General features: G+C 40.3%; 1 protein-coding gene across 2 annotated transcripts in view; it reads left to right on the forward strand.

Moving 5' to 3' along the window:
- The window catches only part of LOC306972063 (leucine-rich repeat-containing protein 4C-like), a 187,873-nt gene that overhangs the window by 45,129 nt on the left and 125,420 nt on the right, over positions 1-17,324 (forward strand). For both annotated transcript variants that reach the window (XM_079568515.1, XM_079568517.1), the window contains exon 2: positions 12,193-12,265. The gene's annotated coding sequence lies outside the window, so the exon portion shown is untranslated. The remainder of the gene's footprint in view (positions 1-12,192; positions 12,266-17,324) is intronic.

Here is a 17,324-nt window from a genome sequence, read left to right on the forward strand (position 1 = left end):
TCAGTGGGCACCCCAGACCAATTTCAAGTTCAAAACCCTTATTATCGTCCCCCTGTAGAACTTTGTACTTGACATATGACCGGACCGACCACTGGGGCACTGAGGAAACCAGTGAGGAGCAAGTCAGGCAAACGCAAAGCATCACAACCAAACCTTTTCAGGAATAATACATTTAGCCCAACCATGTTTTTTTTTAATTGAAAACACTTAACGCCTTGGAGTTTCTTTTAAGCCTGTTTCTGTATCAATAGTCATATCGTATTCATCAGCCGCACCTCTGAAAACAAACTTGTATGAGTCATGTTGGTCTGAGTCACCCGTGGTGGAGGAGAACCTCGCTGGTGCAGACTATTGTGCATTAGTCTGTACTATGTTTGTGCATCTGTGACACTGACATCCCTCCAGTCCTCAGCTCCCCTATTACTATAATGAGGAGTGACACGCATCGGCCTATTTAAGGCTGGCAAACAGTGAGTGTCATCAATTTTGAACAACTCCTTCAACAGTGGGATACTTTGACAAGAAGTATAAGTGCTTAAAAATATGTGCCGTATAAAAGAATTGTCAAAAATAATAATTGACACAGACTAGGAGGTTGCGTTTTTTATCCTTGGGCTGAATATCACACAATCTCTCTCCCGGCCTCTGCTCGAAGCACACACATGTTAGTGTTAAATACTAAATGAGGTTGAGGTCACTTTATTTATCCTATTGGTACTGTTTGCCTATTGAAATTTTGAATGCATGCCTTAAAAAATTCCCATACTACTACCAAGTCTGATTTGCTGATTTGTTTCTTGTGCAGTTACATATGTGTGTTTAGTTTTTGACCCACATTTTTGCCCGTTGAGGCGACTTTTTGGAACAGGTTTATGGTTGCCACGTTTTTAGTCCCTGAGCATCAATCCTATTCAGTGTCTCTGGGTGGGGGGGGGACAACTTTGGTAGATATACTGCTGCATTTTCTCTTCTTTCAGAGACTTGTCAATTTCACATTTTTTGAATTGCTCTTTTAACGTGGTTTGCTTTTCAAAACATTCTTTAAATCAAAATCTGTTCATGAAAGTGTTACAGAGGTCCATATTATATGGTAGGTTAGCTCCAGGGTACATGATTTTTTGAAGCTCGGCTGCACCAAAACATGACTTGTTGACTAGGTTATATATATTTTTTAGTAATATTGAGCAGTAATTCACAGCCTCCAAGGTCCATGTTTACAACTTAATTGAACATATTAACAACTTATAGAATGTTGCATCATTTAAGCAATCAAATGATGCCCTTATAAATAACTCTATTTTACTGCACAACGTTGGCTTCTGATACTCTGCAAACACTTTATTACACTTTTTTTGATCAAATATTATATATGATTTACTTTTCCCCCCAGAACTTTACCTTTACTCTTTAATATTATTTCCAAAAAAGAATTAATCAATGGCACTGATTGATGAGTGTGCTCTTGGAAGTTATTATTTTTGGTACACCTTTATTGGCAGTTGTCCATAATCGATTGTTGAGCAAAGTAAAAACACTGTCTGCCTTTCACAACACAGCCACAGCGACCTCAAATGCCTTTAGCATATTAATGACTACATAATATGTTTACCTTAAATCACTCTTGAGTTAGCGGGGAACAAAAGTGTGGCTCTCCTGGTGTGCAGTAAATTAAAACTTGAGGTTAATTAGTGTTATATATGACACCTAAAGTGATGCTCTGCACAGACAAATGTAATGCAATTAGCGCACAGAGGCCATTGCACGACTCTGCAGAAGGTAAATATGATTAAAAAACGCAGCATTCACTTGTAAGGCGCCTAATTAAATTGAAATAAATAACATTAAAACAAAAAATGATGACAGAAATGCATTGTGGGTGCTATTTGTCGCCGCATTTCTGAAAAAAACTTTATGGCTTAACTACAGTGCTATATATATTACAGCACTGTATAATTACAAAGGCCAAGAGGTGCCAAACTTGTTTTGCTACATCTTTGAGACAGCACCAAGCCTCAATAAATAAAAGTCACCAATAGGTGGGAAAAGTGCGTCCAGCCCAGAGATTATATGTAAAAAAAAGTGCAAAAGTGCGGTGAGAGGTGAATATCTAGGAGCATCAAGACTAAAGACGTTCCATATACCGTGCACACCATGATCTATTCTACTCGCACATATTGACTCTATCCAGCGGACCCTTCTGTTTCCACAAGACAACACAACCGCCTTTGTTGTGGTGGGGGTCCCCACAGAGGAGCACGCTGTACAGATTGTCATTAAAAGATTTGTAAGCTGCGATGAGAACACATTTGGACAAATGCAGCCATCTGATGGAGTTATGGAATCATTCAGAGGTGCCAAGGCTAATAAAACAGAAATGCAACAGCTAAAAGGTAAGCTACATGCAAAAGTTATGCTAACACATGCTATAGAGTTCGGGAAAATTCACAGTTACCATGGAGATCCGCCATCTTTGCAGCTGTTAGCATCCAGAATAACATTAGCTAAAAACAGTATGAAAAGTGGAGAAAAAAGCCGCGGAACAACTCCGTTAGCAGCTGAGTTACTGCTGGTAAATACATCTAACTCACTGTGGTGTCCAAGTGTTTTAATGTGAACAATAACTCTAGTTTTTTTAACTTTTAAAATCTCCATTGGATTATAATTGGTGCTAATCCCATGATGCTTAGCGGTATGACATCACATTCCCAAACTCTGTAGTTGTGCTAACTAAATGTTGATATCGGCAAAATCGCCTTTCAGAACAGCGGTTCTCTCTCCTGTTTACCTATCAGCAGCCAGCAGTCTGTTCACGTCACATTAGTACGATCTAGAGCTCGGTCCCAAAACGCATACCTGGTCAGACCGGTTCAGCACTGGCCTCTGTTGTGGAAAAGCTCACTAAACCGGGTTGACCAAGCATCTGGCTAAGTTGTAGCCTGATAAACCACACCCACGTCTGGCCACGCACGGTAGACAAGTTGTTGATTGGCGGCTAAGGCCGAGCCGAACCAATCACGATCGTCACAGAGAAATGAGAAGGCTACGTCACTCGCTGCACCTCTATGTTTTTAGTTCAATTAACGTTAACATCAGCCAAAACTAATCATTGGATGAAGTAGTCAAGGATTTTGCCTCGCGTTCTCCGCGTGAGTTTATATTCACTTCATATTTGTTTAATTGGACACAGCGGTCGTCACGTCCGCTAATCGCCGATTGGTTTATTTCACTGACAATCTGTGCGCGTTAGACCCGCCCCTTCAAACTGCTCCAATTGCTCCGTGACCAGACTAACTCCCTGCATGGAATGGACAGGGAAGAGTATGGCAGAGCCAGGCAAGCTAAGTTGCACCTGCCTGTGGAAAGGCAGCTTAAAGGAACAGGCCACCATTTTTACATACTGAGATATGTTCCTGACTGAGCTTAGACGAGTTGACCTGTCTGGTCTTTGTGCGTGCGCTCACACCGACCAAAGATGTTGTTAGCATCTGGCCTCTCCCAATGAATAGCTCCAAACGGGGTGGAGTTGGAAGCGACCATGCTCTTTCACGGGCACGCACCAAGACCAGACAGGTACACATCAACTTGTCTAAGCTCAGGTAAGAACATATCTCAGTATGTAAAAACGGTGGCCTGTTCCTTTAAAGGTCCAGCAGATTGCTTTTGTTAATTTCGATACTGTGACAATGAGCTAGCCATCTATGTAATTCACTGATTGAACATGTCCAGTAGAGGCTGCACCCCTCCATATCTGATGATGGCGATTTAGTCATTACCTCGCTGTGTTCGGTAAATGCCAACTTTCATAGAGCCTTTAACAGTGTGGTAAGTGTGTGAGGTAACTTACAAACACCATTTTCACTCTTTCTACAGCTGTAGTACAACGTTAAGGCCAATTCAATTACAGGTGAGTCGTGAGCTTATCCACAACAAACGGAGTGTAGTTCTTGTCTTGAGGTTAGGTCTGTAGGGAGTTTGCTTCATTTCAGTTCCTTCCTGCAAGAACACACCATAAATCTCGCTGGCTCGGTTTATCAGGACTCCCAGCCCAACATTGTCCATTATAGCCCTTTACAAATATGCACATTCAGCTCAGGAAAGGAGTCACACACTTTTCTCACGTGGAGGGTGTACTTCCAGGACCAGAGTGCATGTTGGTAAACCTTATGAACCCATGTCAGGTAAGGACGATATGCATGGTCACGGTTGTGGGACAGAAATCTAACGTGGTGTGGGTTGTGTGATAGGAAGGAGGAAAGAACAAACATGAAGATGGAGAATGAGATAATGTGATGTAAAATAGCAACAGTAGTTTATTTCAAATGGAATGTTAAAGTAAATTGAACAAAGGATGTGAAATGGTTTCAAATGAGAGAAACAAATCACAAAAGGGGGACCCGAAAGTACCATCCACCAATCACATTCATACCCCAGACAGACAGGCTCCACATGGCGTGGCAATCGAACCTGCTGTGAGGAAGGGAGCTATACATGGTGTGTTTTGCATATATAGTCATGCATAAAATACATAAAGCCTGCAGCCTGATTGCTGAAAGACTGCAATTTGCAAAATGAGGATCCATAGTGCTTATACTGATGAGCTAACCACAGCACAGTACCTGAATGAGCCACGTTAGCTGTAAATGTTCAGAAATTATATACTTTTCCAAATTATGCCTGTAGATAGGACAAGGTTTTGCTCTAAGCATATTGAGCTGTCTGAGGACCTGCCAGAGGTCCCAACATCCTCCAGTATTTGGACAGTAAGTAGCCATAATGTGCACCTTCCAGAAGATTACCATTAGTCTTCCAACTTTTTAAGTGTTGCCTGCCAAGAGCAAGTTGGTGCTATTCATTTGTCAAGTGAATTTTAATAAATGAAAAACAGAGCTTTTACTATGCTAACGATTTTTATTATTATTTTTGTTTTATTATTACCATTGTTTATTATTTTTAACGAAGGGATTGTTCACAAACTTTTCTTCACCTTGTTTTAATAAATAAAGTAGAAACACATTTCTCAGGGAAATGCTGTGTAAATTTGCAGAGGCTTTCCTCGTCCAAATCGAAACTGTTTTGTGTTTTGGTCTCTTGTGAATAGCAGCGTTTTATTTTTTGTTTTTTTGTTTCTCAATACAAAACTTTGAGTGGGTTGTTCCTCAGCGTCATAATCCTGTGTTTTGTGCCCCTCGCGCTGCTTTATTCAAGTGTTAAATCAATGACCTCTAGCCTGTAATTACACATTGGATCCATAAACAAATTTTGTATGGTTGACTGTGGAGATGGAACGTCGAGAGGCTGCGAGACCTCATTGATCACGGGCCAGCAAAGTTATGCCAAAGCTTCAATAAACAATCACAAAAACATGGCTCGTATTGAAGAAAGTGACCTCTTCGTCTGATTAATGGTTTCATTATGTTTGGTGGTTTGGGTGTTACGGACCTGATTGCCACGCTGCATCCCACTCAATGCAGCTGGATTTATCATTAGTTTTAATTAAAGATTGCGCATGCATGCCTTGTATTTATGACGGAAAGTTACTTATAATTATGTTTTTTTCCTTTCGATCAATGCAGGCTCTTTCACTGAAGTCGTTAATGCAAATATTTATAAGTGTGTGTGTTACATGTACACACTCTAATGTACGTGTAAGTAGTGCTTACATGTACATTAGAGTCACCCGTGCAGTTAACATGTTGGCTTGGAAGGATGGGAGGACAAAATACCACTACTACATCAGAAGCCGGATTAAGTCAAAGTAAAGTAATTTCGAGCTAAAAAGGAGCAGTACTTTGAACATAGGGACTTAAAAATATTATAATAATAATATAATATTAATACTCATGACTAGGACTGGGTACCGTTAAAACATTTTTTTGATACCGGTACTTTACGATACTTGGTTTTCGATACCGATAACTGAACAATACTTTTTCCGATACCTTTGCTAACATATTTGTCATTAAGAACCATAATACAGATTAATAATGGGCGGGGAAAAAAACATTCCAAGATTTTCTTATCGTTTGTCCCCATTTGTAACAATAAAAAAAAAAATCCCCCTAAATTTCCCATTGTTTTTTTTGTTTTTTTTTTTCCAATTTTCTTTTTCGTGTTTCGTGTAACAAGTCCTCCAAATCCATACGACACAGGTGGTCGTTTGTCTTATCCCTGAATTACGACCATATAAGACGTCTACTAATACATAGCCCCCAAGCTCCCATTGAAGGTATGTACATTACATTTAACCCAACTCAGAAACCACGTAGTGTACCTGACCAACTTTGACGACGATTACAAAAGTCAAACGCAAAGAAATTAATAACAAACTTGCAAAATTAGCCCCAATTGCAATATATGTTAGGGCAAATAACAGTCCCAGGTCTTCAGCCCTGCCACACCTGTGGAGGGACGTCCAGCTGTGCCAAAAGCTCTTCAAGCGTGCACTGCGCCATTATGCATTACACCTCACCAACCGCAGCAGCATCCACAATTTACCGCTCTCATAATATATTTTATTATATGGGTGAGCTAGGTTATCGCCATTTTACTCACAACAACAGCGACACCAAAGCATTACTTACCATTGATGTCTTTGTGAGTCCATCTTCTTCTCCATATGCGTCACTGCCAACTCCATATCTCTCCTGTTCACTTCCATCTCTGTCCTCAAACGTCCTCTTGTCTCAGACTCCGTGTCATCCGTACGTCCGGTTGTCCGGTGATCGCTGCGAGCCTCGGATCCGCGCCGGGTTCCAGTGCATATGATGCGGGTTAACTCCCCTCGTCATCCCGGCAAAGCCGGGCCTCGGCTCCGCTGCTGTTCTCCACAAAGTCCTGCGTCTCTTTCAGAGTTCCTCTTGAGAACGTGCTGCCAAATGTCCTGATGAAACTGATGTCGTAAATTTTTCTGCAGTTTCGTCATTAAGGATAAAATATATAAAACATTACAGCTGTGTTTAGCTCGCGGGTTTTTGAACTAGACTTGACGGAAACTCACTCCGTCCAATGAAAACATGTGTATCAGCTCGAGGGCGTTTGGGCAGGTGAGCCTGCGCCTCTGATTGGCTGAAGGGTCTGTACGTCATAATGTCATATCCAGTAGTTTGTCTTATCATCATTATATCATAAATTAACTGAAATAAACTGCTGTAAAGCATTTCCTCTGATGCCTGTGATTTATATAGACTAAAGCAGAATTTTTGTAGAAAAAATAAAATAAAATATAGCGAATGTGTACATGGTATAGAGTTTAGTGATGGAAAGAAAAAAAAAGGAAAAAAGAAAAAGGTTTATGTATTTGATTCTATTTATTCAATTATAAATGCTCTGTTATCTACTATTTATTTATTTATGTATTTACCGCAGCAATAATTATTCTTCCTGGGATCCATTTATTTGTAATTTTACTGTTACTTGTGATGAGTAGTGATATTATTTTGTGTCTGTACTCTTGAGTGTATAGTTCTCTTTTTACTGAGTAAATCTGCAAGCGGAAAACTGAATTTAAAAAAAAAATGAAAATGAATCAAAGCGCAATTAATCTAAACCTGTATTGATTTTCTTGTGTCTTATCATAAGAATTATGATTTGTTTTTTTCTGGGGTATTATTTACACATATCAGAATATGTTTTGTCTCTGCTTTATCAAGATTAAACCTTAATCATACAAACATTTACTCAGGGGCTAAGTGGTATTTTCAACAATAATAAAACAAATAAATTAAAACATAGCTGATTCTAATAGTATTCATGAAATGTGAACCCTTACGTTTCATCTGGACTGTGAGGGTTCGGACATACATGTGACGTCAATGGAACTCAGTCAATGTAACGTAAAAGTTAGTGTGTACATTTGACATTTAAAATAGACCCTCTCAGTGTTGTAGACTGGCTCACAAAGGAACCCAAAGAATTGGACAAAATTGGACTGTCCAGAACTCTATGAAGCAAATCTGTCCCTGCAGCTCTTCATAAGATGTTACATCATAGGGAATAATGATGATATTCCTCTGCACAAAACAGATCAGACATAATGCAACACCCTCATATGTTGCTAGTGGATAAAGCCATGTTTACATTTCTATATTTTATTAAAACACACTTGACAGTAGCCTATATGATTTACATGATGGGCGGCTCATGTGGCTGAGTGGTTAATGCTCTGGCCTCACAGCAAGAGGGTCCTGGCTTAAATTTCCTTTCAGTGTGGAGTTCACCTGCACCCCAACATAAGATAAGATAAACGTTTTTAGCCCCAGAGGGGTTTTGTCTTGTGCCACAGTGCCGCTCATCTACTCACACAGTACATACAATCAGACATGACACAAAGTGCCACATCTGCAGAGTCTCTATTACATTTGTTTAAAACATAAAAAATGTCCCAGAGCACATGTGCATTAGGTGAATCCTCCAGCAGGTGATTCTGACCATCAGCCTGGCTCCACATCTGGAGATGGGTCCCCAGATGCTACACGCTCCTGCCCACTGCTCCTGACAGGTCGCCCCAGTCGAAGGAGGGGCCAAATGCAGAGACATATTTTGTAATGACACATAAATGATCTTAACCTTTAATCTGCACTCATGTGTTTAGCCCATTATGTCATGAATAGAAACACATATGGGTAGAATGATTATTATGACCAAGACATTTATTTTGAATAGAAAAATAATAAAATGTGTAATATTGTCCATATAAATCACAGGCTTCAGAGGAAATGCTTTACAGCAGTTTATTTCAGTTTTTTTATGATGATAATGATGATAAGACATACTACTGGATATGACATTATGACGTAGCTGACCCGTCAGCCAATCAGAGATGCAGGCTCACCTGCCCAAACGCCCTCGAGCTGATACACGTGTTTTCATTGGACGGAGCGAGTTTCCGTCAAATCTAGTTCAAAAACCCGCGAGCTCAACACAGCTGTAATGTATGGCATCAACTTTTATTACAACTTGAGTCCCAACATGACTCAACCCCTTACTTCTCAGTCAGTATGAGGATGGCACAGAGCACCACACTTTTCACTCTGACAGGGATATCTCAGATGCAGGAGGAGAAGGCGCCTGGATTTACACGCCTCCCCCACCCCCCAGCTCACTGCACCCCATTAAAGGCACAGCCCACAGTCTGTCCCAGCCCACAGCCGACTGGCCGACCGCACAGCCTGATTTATTTGACGCTGTCTCCACAAATGCCTTTCTTGTGAATGGAGATGACGTGAGGATTGCTGAGATTTACACATGTACTGTATGTCAGGAGGAATTCATATTGGGAATTGCTGATTGTTCTGACAGAGAAGACTTTTTACGCTTGATCCTCACCATCATCTGCTCACCGTGGTCCGTTCCCAAAGTGAGACCAAGTGATGGATGTTCAGGTGCACCCTGAAGCTAAAAATACCGTCAGTCCTCCAGTATTCAACCTCTTTCTTCAGCTCAGAATGTTCTTACATGCATGCATTCTGCCCAGTTTCTAATACACTGATGTAGTAGTGCTGGAACTTGGAAATAAGGAAATAATAGTGAAGCGCCACAATGTAAAATAATATTTATTTCCTGTGACAAGCAAAACAGTTTTCTCACCTTTGTGTACTGAAAGTATTCTATTCTGCTGATTGAAACCAGCATGAACATGGTCTCCCCCAGGGGAAGCTGAAGTCGTAGCTTACCACCACCAAGTATGGAGGGAATGTAAAATTGTCTCATGGAAAGCACTTTGTGACCATGTCTGTGAAAGGCGCTATACAAATAAAGCTCTTCTCCTCCTCCTCCTCTTCCTCCTCCTCCTTCTTCCCTCTTTTTCCCTTATTCTCCTCCTCTTTCTTCTTCTCTGTCTTCTTCTTTGTCTCCTCCTCTTTCTTCTTCTTCTTCTTCTCCTCCTCTTTCTTCTTCTCTGTCTTCTTCTTTGTCTCCTCCTCTTTCTTCTTCTTCTTCTTCTCCTCCTCTTTCTTCTTCTCCTCCACCTCCTCCTTTTTCTTGTTTTCTTCTCCTTCTTTTTCTCCTCCTCCTCCTCCTGTTTCGTCTTCTTCGCTTTCTTCTTCGTCTGCTCCTCCTCGTTCTTCTTCACCTTCTCCTTGGATGCTCTTCTGTTCACAGTATTTTCAATTATAAATAATTGCTTTGATGACGTATAAACCATACACTTGTCATCTCTAATAACAGTGACACTGTAAAACACTCAGACACTTAGAGAGGGAGTGTTGTTGTGTTGACAGATGGAGGTAGCTCAGACTAGCTTTTCTTTAAGCTGTGGATGAATGAGACTTTTCTGTAAAGGGATGAGCATTTTAACCTTGATAGGGGATGAAACACACTGAGCATGCGCTGCTTTATTATTATTTCTGAGATGTATTTACATAATTTATTTTCATTAAATACCATTGTATTCAGTGAGTGTAACTACATAAATAAAGTAAATGGTTTGTGAGCTGGGATTCTTATTCATTGTAATTAGTGTCGTCTATCAGACATTCTAGGAGCAGAACGCACACTGTGTTTGCTGCTTGATCAACATGTTCTTGCACACATTTGCGCTCACTTATCAAAAGAGTAGAGGCTATGTATTTACTCAGTACGATGTCTGAGATTTATAGAGGTGGAGGCTGCTTAATTACATTTCAATTTAAGATAGGAGAAGAAATGTGTCTCCAAGTTCTGTATTCGCCAAATTGAAAGTGTCCAAGGATCACACCTTCCCATCACCCAGTTCCACTTCATATCAGCTCAAAACACAAAATGGTGTCATGCGTTCTTGACGCTAAATTGAAATTCATCGAAGCATTTACATGACATTTAGCAACGGTTGCATAATGCGGGAATAATAAAACATGTGTCACGCTGAAAAGAATGTGCCTCCTCACCGAGCCTAGACACACACAAGTCAGAGCCCATGTCTTCCCACTGGCTGCATGGTTACTTGTTTGACAACACGACGACATATGTGGGCTGTAGATCATTAACAATTCGATGTGTGCTGTTGTTTTCCTTTTGAGCATCGCTATTGTGAAGAAACCAGAACGAAGGGTAGACAGTTCAGTGTCCGCCATTGCAACCAGAAACACATTTGCAATGGAAGCTTGGTGTGAATTTTGTTCTAGGAGGAGAGAAAGGAGAGAAAACGTATGGTAATGACATATACCTTATCTTCAATGGAGGCTCATAACTTAAAGCACGGTTCATTTGTATTTCTAACATGTATGTAAAGACAAGACAGCCTTAATCCCATTTGCTAAATCTATGGCATGGTCTCAGAGGGGTCTAATGTCAATAGTTTCCCGTGTTTGTCTTTAAACACTCAAATTACTCCCCATTTTTTTTTTAGTCTAACCAACAATGCCATTGCTGTTTTGTATAAGAGCTTGGCCGCCAAAGCATAATACCAGGTTAATGTTATATGTATGAGAATTTTTTTGCTGTGAAATGATGGATGATTGCCGACGTAAGGCGAGACACTGCAGGTGAATAGGGAAAAAAATGTATATTAACAGATATCAATTTGAAACTTTTGTAGATCACTGGCATAAATGTGAGAAAAAAACACACTGCAAGTTTTCTGTCATTTTATCTTTTCATATAAAAACAAGGTGTTTTATGCCTAAAAATGCCCCAAATTTCCCATCTTTTCGGCGACGAAATCTGAATAATGGATAGAGCTACATTCAAATTTATGGTTTCATTTTATTGATGAATGAGTTACCAAGACGTTTTCTGAGGGGATTTTGGAGATCTTGTTTAGTTTTAAAATAAGCTGTTTTTTAGTGTAAAAATGTAATTTTCGCCTTATTTTTTGACATTCAAAACTCAATAAATGGGGCTAGGGATTAAATAATAAAAAATCCCTCTGAAAAAATCTTCCAAATATTGTTCAGTCCAAGGCTGGAAAATGTGAAGTCTTTAGGCCCTACTGACGTGGACATAGTGTCGCCACAATGACAGAAAAATGTGTTTTGAGAAAAAGGCCCTTGAAAGTGCATTGTCCCATATAAGTCTATGGGCAAACATTGAATCAGCGCAATATTTAAACATGTTATTGTGAAGATTAGGCATATTTTCTGTTTCTAGGTGAAAGCCTATATGTTCAGAGACCAATTTGGCCCAAAACCTATGAACCCACACCAATAGCATGTATCTGTAAGATTGAAGACCTGACCTCACACAAAACATGTCATTCTCCTCTTTTCCTTTTTGCAGGCAAACACTGGGACTCTGAACGATGCAAAAGGAAATAATGTGGCCGGTTTGCCAAAGCCATGCACTCTGAATGGTGAGTACTTCAACGGTCATCTTTAAATGCATCCTTGAGCTATTTCACAGTCAATAGATTGAGCAGGATTGAGGGGAATGGTTGACGTCGTGATCTAGAGTGTGATTCCCTCGCCTGTTGGTTACTGTCCTCTGTGCAGAGATTATAATGTATCTTTAAGAATTTAATCATGGACAGTTATAACTGTGGCTTAAAAAAACCCCAACAACAATAAAAGTAAACCAGAAGAAATAAGATGTGATTGTGCATAATGATCTGATTTTGCAGACAGCTCTTGGACCGATAGCTTGCACCTGTTATATTGCATTGTTAAATAATGCAAAAGAGTTGAATTCAATTAATTGCAGCGGATCACAAAACCCAGCACACTTGCTCATAAACTCTATCAATATCAGTTTTTCATTCCGTCCGGGCCGCAACACAAAATTAAGGCATAATCCGCCTCCGTGAATAATATTAGAGCTTTGCATATTTTATTATTTGATCTGACATCTCCAGCATTGATTGACATTTATTTTGAGCACACTTCTGCCTGAATAATTCATGGGAGTAATTTTGCGTCCCCTTCAAACGGCCTTGAGAGGATTCTGGGAACAGGGTATTTACACCTCATGAATTTTGCATTTGTCTATTGTGCCGCCTAACTTATGGAGACCGGAATGACTGAGACTAGAATGGAGTGAATGTACCAGCGGAGGAATCCAAGCGGAGCGTCGCACCTTTTATTAACTGAAAGCAATTTTCAAGAAGAGTTTACGGAGCTTTTGTAAGTTCATTGTGCCATAATTTATAGAAAATGAAAATGTGACTGTATAAAGGGCATGAATACATTGCAGGGACAGAGTCGGCAGTTGTGAAGGACAGTGTGGTGGAGTAATGTGGTGTGAAGTGCTCTTTTGATCGGGAAGTATCCGACGAAACATTAGAGTGTGAAAATGGGAAACACTCGGTGAATTATCAGAGCTGGGACTCGAAGTTGGTGATAAGTTTGTGAACTGTATGAGCTGCTATGGGTTTATGGTGTTGAATGCTGAAAATCTAAGAACAGTATTCTTGCTGTTCGAAGGGCTTCATTAGAATAGTGCAACTGGGCGGTTGTCGTGAAAGCTTGAGGGGGTGACTTCTTTCGTACCGGGGTGACCGTGGTTGCTTTGAGGCAGAGAGGTGTCTGTGAAGACATCAGTACGTTTCACAGTCTCTTAGTGCACAGCCTAAATGTTGTCTAGACCAGGCAAGGGGATTAGTGGATTTGTCGGCCTCCAAAATAGTAGCTTTTCAGGTGTGTTTACTTCTCAAAACGCCGTACTTCCAATGTCTTGTGAAGTCTCTCAACAGTAGAAATTGCATCGTACTTCTGAAAAACATGATGAACGGCAGATAAAGAAAAGAAAGCTAATTGGCTACTATGTGCTTTGTTGCAAGGCATGCCATATTTATCAGAGCACATTGCTAACAAAGCACCATCTCAAGGTGCATTTAATAAAACACGCACATATAAACAACAAAGAGAACATGCTGTAATTATTTTACCTCTGGCCAGGGGCGGATCTAGAGGGGTGGCACGGGATACCCCTAGTAAAGGTCTTGCCACCTCAGCTGCCACCCCATTGATGTCATGCAATGTCTCACATCTGTTCCTGAAGCCACTTGGGTGCTTACAGAAGAATTTTAGAAGGACAAAGAACTGTACGGCTAAATACGGAGCCAGGTACCAACTCCTGTGGCCCCCAAGATGCTTTTTTTTTCTTTCTTTTTTTCTTTTTTACAAAAGTTACAATCTTACTTGAGTTAGAAACCCTCTACTTATAGTATGGACAATGCTACTATTTGCATATAGCTATGGGAGGCTCAGCTGCATCTAAACGGAAACATTGAATTGTGATCAAGCAAAACCCGCGTACCCCCGCTATAACCATTCAACATTGTAAAATGTGTTGCCACCCCAGAAATTATCCCTGACCCTGCTTGCCACCCCGTGATTTTTTTTCTAGATCCGCCCCTGCCTCTGGCCCATAATTATAGTGTAATTATATTGAGTACTTACAAATGCTATAGATTGAAGTCCTTTGTGTAATTCACTTTTGCAAAACCTTAGCCCATATGAAGAAAAAGCTTCTAACCAGCGAGCCAGTGGCGCAGGTGCCGGTGTCTTTATCACACGGGAGTCACCGCGTCTTCATGAGTGATCTTCACGCTGTGATAAAACATCTGAGATGGGCGTAGTACGTTTTCCGCCCAGTGTGCAAATTCAACATACTTTGAAGACGGAAAGCACTGCTATTTCTTAAGTGGATCTTGCAACCATGAGTAGATAGATGCCAAATAAATTATTTGCAGTGGCGTGATTGAATTATACATTGCCGTACATCTGTCTGACAAGTTGCTGAAAGAGGGATGCTTGCTCGATCCCCTGTTCCCTGAACGGCAGAGCTGTGACAGAAAAACTTCATGTGTCCAATATTACATTTATTACATTTATAACTACATGCTGTCAGTGAGAAATCTTTTGGTTGACAAGAGTAGCCAATTAGCTTTTCATTATTCTTTAATGATTTTAAAGTTCTCTGTACATCTCTTCTGTCATAATTAGGATGAGAATACAAGAAAATTAACACCATTAATATAATTTTTTGACCGCATTGAGTTAACCCTGTGGCTTATTATACTGAAAATACAAATAATGTTTCTGCAAACTGTATCCTCATTATTAGATACTGTAAACTGTTACGTGTCATGTGAGCGCCTTATGCAGAGCTGTGCATCACATTAATCATTGACACAGTTCACTGTAATGATGACATGCTTCTTCTGTACTCACAGTTGAACTAAGGCACACTGAAGAAGACGTGATCTTTAGTCTGTGGTGAAAAGCAATCACATGGTCAAATTCACAGTGTGGGTGACGTGTCTTGCCCAAAGGTATAACTGCAATATGCCGTGCGATGTTGCAAGGCATGTCATGTATATCAGAGCAAATTTCTAACAAAGAACCATCTCAAAGTGCATTTAACAAAACATGTACATATAAACAACAGAGAGAAATGTATATAATTTAACGGGCAGGTTTTAAAAGGTACAATTGATTGTGAATGTTTGATCATTAGGCAGCTGTTTACTGCAGAGTAGCTAAAGGCACTCCCCAGACCTTTGGCTTTTGTTGTTGGGTGTCAACATCTCAGTGGCCCTGCTCTTAGTAGACATGTATAGTATACACAATTATTCAATCATTAACTGATTGTTTGTGAAACAGGGAAAAGATGGGGGCGATGTGTTTGTGTTGATTGTTCAGCTCTTTGAACTAGCTTAGTTTATTTATTTAAAAAGGATCATGTACAATTATAACATAATTATAACATAAATGTTGCACTGTACCAGACTTTATATGGCTGATTGCTTTTAGTCATATGGCAGCTGAAGCACCTAATTTACCATTTGAAATGGTCAAGGTGCTGCTTAGATGGGTAGCGAAACTTTCAGCTCCTTTATTAAAAGTAAGTCATTTTGATTGACCGTTTTTGAGTTTGTCTGCAGTTTCAGGGACCCATATCAGATATGTAAATGAAAGAATGCAGCATGAGTACAGAGTAAATGACTCTGATAAGCACTAAAAGGCCATGGCACAGCCTATTCACAATTTTATTTGCACCACTAATAACAGTTTGAGACCTATACAAATTTCTTCTTCTAAAACACTGAAGAGGCACCAAAAGGGACAGACGAGGAGATGGTGAAAGACTGTTGTGGAGCGGAGGGAGCTGCGCAGGATGAAGAGGAAGGAGGAGATCAAGCTGACCAGTGCAGGACACCACGCTCTGAAACAGGGACAAAACCCAGGAGGCGGTGCTTCATTTCATGTGTAATGACAAATAAAGCACTTACTTACTTAAAAAATATTGCGCTATTAAAACGTTAACGCAAATCAATTTTACCGTGTGATTAATGTTGTTTCTGACATAGTGAACTTGTAGTTTTTTATAAGCTAGGCTGAGCACAGACTAAACGTTTTTTTCGGTCTTAAAAGATGTTGAGGTACGCACTACATGACTGGATTTTTTTTGGGGGGTAAAACTAGCCCCAGATCAGCAACGATAGGCTTCTGCTTGTGAGCGTGGGAAACACGTGCTTGTTCCGATTGGTCAACAGTGTCATGTGATCACTGTCGGCCCAACACAGTTCAGTACTGCAGCACAGGCACTAGTCCTCCTGAACTTGTGTATAGTTCCCTCAAAAGGAAATAAAAGTCGGCGACACGAAGAAGCGGGACATATTTCCAGTGGATTTAATAAGAAAAGGAGACAGACCTCAGCCCTGAGACGGAGGAGACAGTGAAGAGAAGCTAGCACAGAGAAGTAGCTAGCAGAATAGAAATGACGCTCCAAACACAGAAAGTGCCACTAACTCTGCGGTTGAAATGTAGATGGATAAGGTGGTCCATGTGAACTTTTAGTGATTTGATGTGCTGTTTGGCGTGGTCTGTGTGGAATGAAAAGGAAGGTGTTTTTCTATGTGTATTCCACTCTGTCATTGGCTGCTGCATTTCGTGTAGACGATAAAATCACCCACGCTTCTCCCGTGTGTACAAAATCGGGCTTAAAAATCAAGCATGTAGGATTACCCGCGACTGAGGTTTTGTCGCGTCTTGTCATGCGTCGCCCGCATGATAATTTTAGCTAAATTGAACATGAAAATGGTGTAGTGTGTGCTGAGCTGGTACATAACAAAGCAAGCCTATCCACTTTTCCATGTTGAAAAGAGTATTAAAATTATAATTCAAGGTACATCTTAAATGGATAAAAATGTGCGAGTTAACTATAACATTCATGAGATTAATCGTGATTAAATACGTTAATCGATTGACAGCACTAACATTCATGTATTGATAAAGTGCTTTTCATATGAATTGTTTTTGAGATGCACTTGTTTTCAAATCTTTTTGCATTGTCGGCCTGTCTCATCTTGTATGAGAGTAACATATCTCCAAGCACTGCCTAATGCTGCATGCAGCATATGCCCCAATAGAGCGTCCAGGTGTTTTTTGCGAGCGTGCATGTGAGTGAGG

This window comes from Gobius niger (genome assembly GCF_951799975.1).
Source record: "Gobius niger genome assembly, chromosome: 12".
NCBI lineage: Eukaryota > Metazoa > Chordata > Actinopteri > Gobiiformes > Gobiidae > Gobius > Gobius niger.